Consider the following 6781-nt stretch of genomic DNA (forward strand, 5'->3'; position numbering starts at 1 on the left):
TACTCAGTAGGAAAATAATCAATAGAACAACAATTAAACTTGGTAATTATAGACATCTCCTTAGAGATTAACTTGCTCAGCGGTGAAACCATTGTTGTTTTTTTAAGTAGCATTGATCCAGTCCAAAATCAAATATAGGAAGAAAATCGCACGTTTATAATTAATCAAATAAAATAAAATAGCACTTGTTGTATTAAATACAAACAGTTTTTATCTTTTATTTATCTTATTTTTTCACAGTTATTAACAAGCTGAAAATAATAAAAAAAGAAACATAATTTCAATACATTTTAATTTATAATTTATTGAGATTTTAAACTATAATTTAAAAATTTTTTTGAATATATATGGTAATAATGACCTACATCTTTTATTTCCTACTCAAGCACGAAGCTTCAGACCGTATAAGTTATGCATGCCTGAATTTCAATAGTAACCATTGCGAAGATTGTTTTAAAAAATTATTTTATATGTATACATAAAAGAACATTTTTAAAATATTATTTATTAAAGTTATAAAGAAGCGATGTACTCGGAAGATAAAACTTTAGACACTACTTGAACTCTATAGAAGGGTTAATAATCTGTGGAGTTTATACAAGTGGCAAAATGGCCGTATTCAAAAATATTATATTTGGTTTAGATCCAACATAAACATCTTTAATTGAATAAGTGCCACTTCAATCTAGGTTGCGAATTTGTGACATTCTGTGTCAATCAATTTACGAGTTCGCTCAGTCGAAGTTAAAAGCATCAAACAACAACAAAAGTGTTCGGAGTAGGTTAATTTTCGATGGAATTAAATAAACAAATTTCGATTAATTTCCATAATAAAATGAAGAACAACTTTATAAAAATGGTAACATGAATTCTGTATAAATATATTGAATGTGTAAAGAATTGTAAATTTATAAATAATGTCACCTCGCAGATGTGTCAAAGTTATTTAACTTAAATATATTTAACGTAAATTAACTGAACGATCCATTAAATTTTAAAAACTTCGCACTTACTCGAGACAATTAATTAATTTATATCATAGAATTTAATAATTTTTGTCATATTTAAAAATATTTTTTACAAATTCTATTTTATATTTACCGAAAAACTACACTTTACGTGTTCTCTGGTAGTAAGAAGATTAGAACTTTCTATTTGGTACTGGTTTCTAATCTTCTGTTAAGCTATTGATCCCTAATTAAAATTAAGATTTTCTTTATTTTTGTTTAATTTTTCGTTACAAACAATAAATTAAAACAAAACTAAAGGAGTACTTTTTTAAAAATTGATTTAGATTTTATTGTATAAATATTCATCTTTTATACATAAAATTCTTAAAGGATTTTCTCTATAATATCTTATCTAATAGAAATTCGTAAATTATATAGTAATAAAATAATATAGTAAGAATGTGATTATAATAAAAAGTTATTTTCAAGTTATTTAGAAATATTTGTCTGATCAAGCTTTCAGAATAATGTATTAAGTTTTATTAAAATCAATGAAGACAAGAATATAGCTTACTTTCTTCTTAGATAATGTTTAAAACTGTTTAAGTCGTGTCACCAAGACGGCCATTTTGGATTCGAATCCAAAATGGACGTGTTGGTGACACGACTTAACGGGTTTATCCCTCTAAAGTGGACATTGAATCACTGTTTTCTAACCTGTTTTGTTTTATATGAGTGTTTTTATACTTTTGCATCATGTATTATATACTACATAACATATAATAAGGCGAATTTTTGAATAACTGAAATTGGATATGTGATTAAGTTATGTGTTTTTAAGCAATTATAGAGTTGATTATCATATTAAAGAAATCCCTCTAGATTATATGATAAAATGATAATTATTTAATTCATTATTGTGGCTTTTCTTTAATTAATAAATTAAGATTTAATTTTTCTCATCTTTAAATCACTTATTGTTTATCACAAGGATCAAAAGCATTTACATCAGCATTATATATAAAAAAAAAAGTTTAATAACAGTACTTATTTAGTTATAAAACAAATTTGTATGTAATAAAATTCAACTTTGGAGATTTCATTTCAACTTGTTTAATTCAAGAAGAACTTTTACGGATTTATAACGCATGATTCAAAGAAATAGTGGTTATTGTGACCAGTGTCTGATAGCAAATTGACAAAGTAATCTCTTATTCTTGGGTTTTATTCATATACGACAACGCATGGACGATCTGCGAGGGAGGAATTCCTCCTGAGAAGTCTTTTATGAGAAAATGGCCCTTATTTAAGTGTTAATAACCTGAAGGAAACTCTGAAAATTCCATTAGGCGAAGCTCGAACCCACGACTAACCAGTAGTGTTCAGTGGTTTTATCCACTCTACCACTGGTTTATCTTGTAAATATGAAATACTGTTTTTAAATATATTCTATATAATTCTTCAATTTGTTTTCTTGGCTGCAATTTTTAAATTGAAAACCTATACATTCCCACTGTCATCCGTCCATTGTCCGTCCTTCGTTAATATTGAGAACGGAGTTAGATAAATGAAAATCGAGTCTGATGTAGAAAGATAAGGGGCAGGAGACTCCGATCTTTACCGGAAATCACGTAAATGTTTAAATTAAAATATGATTAAATAATGCATTGTGAGGGTGTCATAATTAATATAATAATTGTTTTCTGTAACTTGAAATATCATTAATCATTTATATTTAAACCATAAAATAAATTAAAAACTAAATAATTTACTCAACTTAAGAATAAAAAAGAAAGTAATACGTCACATTTCAAATAAATATTAATTATAAAAATAAATTTGATGTTATAAAATTAGATTATTATTTTATACTTTAAAATAATAAAATGAAGAGGACTCAAATTAAGTAAAGTTTACAGAAAAATGAAAGAATTTTAAATGTAAGTTGAAATTAATATTAAATTTAAAGAATAATTACATTAAAAAATACGTTTAAAAAGCATCTTTTTTAAAATTTGAAGGTAAAATTAGTAAATTGTTTCTATTTTTACGTGTAGATAATAAATACGTAAACAAGCTGAATACTTTATTATTATCGTTTATTTTGTTTTTAAAATATATATGTAAGTTATAATAGTAAATAATATATATTATTCAGCTAAAATATAGACAAAGTTAGTTCAATATTTACACAAATATATGTTTAAATTTTATAACGGGCAGTAAATATCTTCATAGAATTTTTCAACCGAATATACGAATATAGTTTCATTCGTGTAGGTTACATACAGAAAATATATCAGTGTTAAATTTTTCTGTTTTATAGTTTCAAATCTCTTTCATCCAATTTACGAAAGTGTGAAGCGGAAAATACAAAATTCAAATATTGTAAATACAAAAAGTAAAAAAGCTTATAAAATTTTTTATGTATTTTTGAACAATCTAAACGGCACATCGTGTGTAGTAACCCACGTATAAGTTGAACGGATCGTTGTATTATTTGATTAAGCGTAATAAAATATAAATACTTTTAAACGTAGAGAAGTTTGGATTATGTAAAAAGAAATTGGTAAGCAATACTTTTAGATATAAAATTTCTTCTCGATAGAATAATAAAAATAAATATTAAAAAAAATTTTTGTAAGAAACTATTCAGTTTTTATTTTCTTCTAGAATTTTACACTGATATCAATATTAAATCATAATATAAATGTTCATGAATATATATATATATATATATATATATATATATATATATAATATTTTGTTGTCAATTTACGTAAACTTCTCGGTTAATGTTACCTATGGTTCCAAGATGGCGGATCGTCTGATTCCAGCAAGGAAACAGTGAAGACGCACGTTCTAACCTAACCTAACCTATTCTAATAATTTTGTTGGTAGTAATTATGGTAATTTATTAGAATAGGTTAGGTGTTTCCTTTCTTCTATTTGCTGGAATCAGAGACGAGCCGCCATCTTGGAACCATAGGTAACAATAACCAGATTCTCATACCGTTCTTAAATTTATATATTTTTAAAAATTTCATACTTTTTAACACTTACTCTTTATGTTATTTATACAATAAATTTATGAATATTACGAATACAATTTGTTTTAAATAAAAAATTCACAGAGTAAATTAATTTTAATCACAGTTTTATTTAAAGATTATTGACTTATTCTTTTTACAATTCTTAATTGAAATCCGCTTTTAAATGATGGACATCATTTATCAGAATTATCAATAAAAATGTCAGACAATTATCTTTATGATTAAAACTTTTTAAAATTTATTCGAATTTCAGTATTTTTACATTACTGTAATTATTAGAGGAATGTATTAATTTTTAAAAAATATATTCTGCTGAGTAAGTGACACTGTTCTAACAAAACTTCTTAATTATATTCGAAGGTAAATTCTACTCATTATGTTTAAGAACTCATTTGACAAATTGTAAGTTGTTCCAATTACTAGTTTTAATATCAGAATGTTTTCTTACAAATTGCAAAGCATTTTTCTTATCGGCATTTCTGTAAATTGTCTCTTCAGGCAAATTAAACTTTAAAATCCACGCCATGAAAGCTTTAATGTAAAGTATGCAGTTTCGAAAATTTTAATTAGGAAAACTAAAGTTATTATTTTAATAGTATATTTTACATAAGAGAAACTTCTTACATAATAATTCATTTTTGCTTTATATTATTACTTTTTCTGTAATTTATATGAATATTTAATGTCAATTATTATCTATTTTTCTTAAAATATTTTATTGAAGAATTCATTAAAGCATATATCGTATTTAATAAAATATAAACTGAAAAATTAGACGTTTTATAAGTAACAAGAACCACTCGACACATGAACTGCAAATGTTGATTTATTTAATCTTCTACGTGCAAATATATTTCAACCTAGTGTACTACACACGCCGTCGGATAGGTTGACCAGGATATATTGGATCCTATCTTTCGCCATTATGTACCCACGTGGGACACTATTAAAAAGTTTTCTTAGTGCCCACAGAGCGGAAGGGGGCGAAGATGTAAAGAAAAAAATAAGTAATAATTCATCAACTTTTATATCAATTTTAATATATAATACTTATACAAATATGTAGTACATGCTTTTAATCAAGGGTTATCATACACTTGAAACGTTTACTACCTTATATGCCTCCTAAATACCCTTCCTCATCAGGTAATCCTCAATTAAATATAGGCAAAACAAATACATTTACTACTTTTTTCAAGTACTTTTATTCAAATCTGTTAAAAAGTAAAATTATACAATTGATAAATTACAGTTTAATGTAGCTTATATTCAAGTTTTATCGATACAAACTCATTTCATTTGTTATAATTCATACATGGCTTGCGTGACTTCTTCTGTAGTTTATATACATTATGTTGATCGTTAAAGGACACACACACACACATTTAAAATTGAAGAAAACATGAATTTTATATAATATATAAGTCGATAAGTACAAGATAATATATTTAAATTTAAAATAATTAAATTTTATTTTATTAAAATTATACAAGCTTTTCTAGAATTGAATTATAATCTATAATTCAAATTTCTTTATGATATCCACAGTAAATATTTCATTACAATTTACCTTCTGAATTCAACGTGATAAGGAATTAATTTACTTTTAATGTAAATTATGTCAATTAAAGTTTTAAATGTATTTTACATTATAATATAGCCTATATATATTTTAAGACTTAAGAAAATCGAAATTTATTTACGTTTCTTAAATTTTTATAACGAACAATTAATATTCGATAGTGTCGTTTCGAAGAATTAATATAATTGTTATTAATACAAAATTATTATTATAATAATTTAATGATTTATTCATAAATTTGATAACAAATTTTAAAAATAATTTATTTTTAACGATTAAAAATTGTTTACTTCATAATTAAGTTTCGTATGCTTTATAAAATGGAATTAATAATAATTGTTTACAGTTTCTAGTCTTTAATAAATGAAATTAATTATTTGCATTATAAAGCAATTTAAGAAGAATTTACATGAAATATTTGTTTATTATAATTTTAAGTTATTAAAAAGAATAATTTATTACTAATTTCTTAAAAAGTTGTTATAAAATTTAATTTATTTTATAACATATTTTTAAATTTAATACAATTTTTTTATTTATTTGTCTTCTTTTTTTAAATTTTATGATAAAGAAACGATTGTGGCAATTATTAAAAATAAATTCTAGAAGTGAGAAATTTCGTGAATAAAAAAATGCATTAAGAATGATCCTATAGAAAACATTTAATAAAGGAATATTAAATTGAAGAGGAAGGAGGGAAAAATATAGAAAAATTTAATTATAGTAACTTTATTTATTTAATATTTTAATAAAATATGGGTTAACGGAAACTTAATAATGATATTGATTGACTTTTTCGGATACGAAGCGAATAATCTATTTTCTATAAATAATTTTTAATTTAATTTAGTTTTTTTTAAAATAAATACTTTAATAAATATTAAAATCAATTTAAATTAAATATTTAATAATTAGGGAAGATAAATATTTAATTTTAACGTACGTTTAATTAATTAATTACTTTTACAAATAAGCAGAAAAGTCTCTAAGGACGTATTCTTTCCCAAGTTAGCAAATATACAAACGTAAATATAAATATAATAAATAAATAACAATTTAATAAAATAAACTATATAAATTTTCGTTAAATATATTTATTAAATTATATAAATTTTTTTTAATATTAAATTTTCATCTTCCTCAAGTTTACACCCAGATGTACTGGATTCATTCACTCGAATCACGAACAAAAGAGC

The sequence above is a fragment of the Centruroides vittatus genome, unplaced genomic scaffold, assembly GCF_030686945.1.
Source record: "Centruroides vittatus isolate TY-2023 unplaced genomic scaffold, ASM3068694v2 scaffold_373, whole genome shotgun sequence".
NCBI classification, from domain to species: domain Eukaryota; kingdom Metazoa; phylum Arthropoda; class Arachnida; order Scorpiones; family Buthidae; genus Centruroides; species Centruroides vittatus.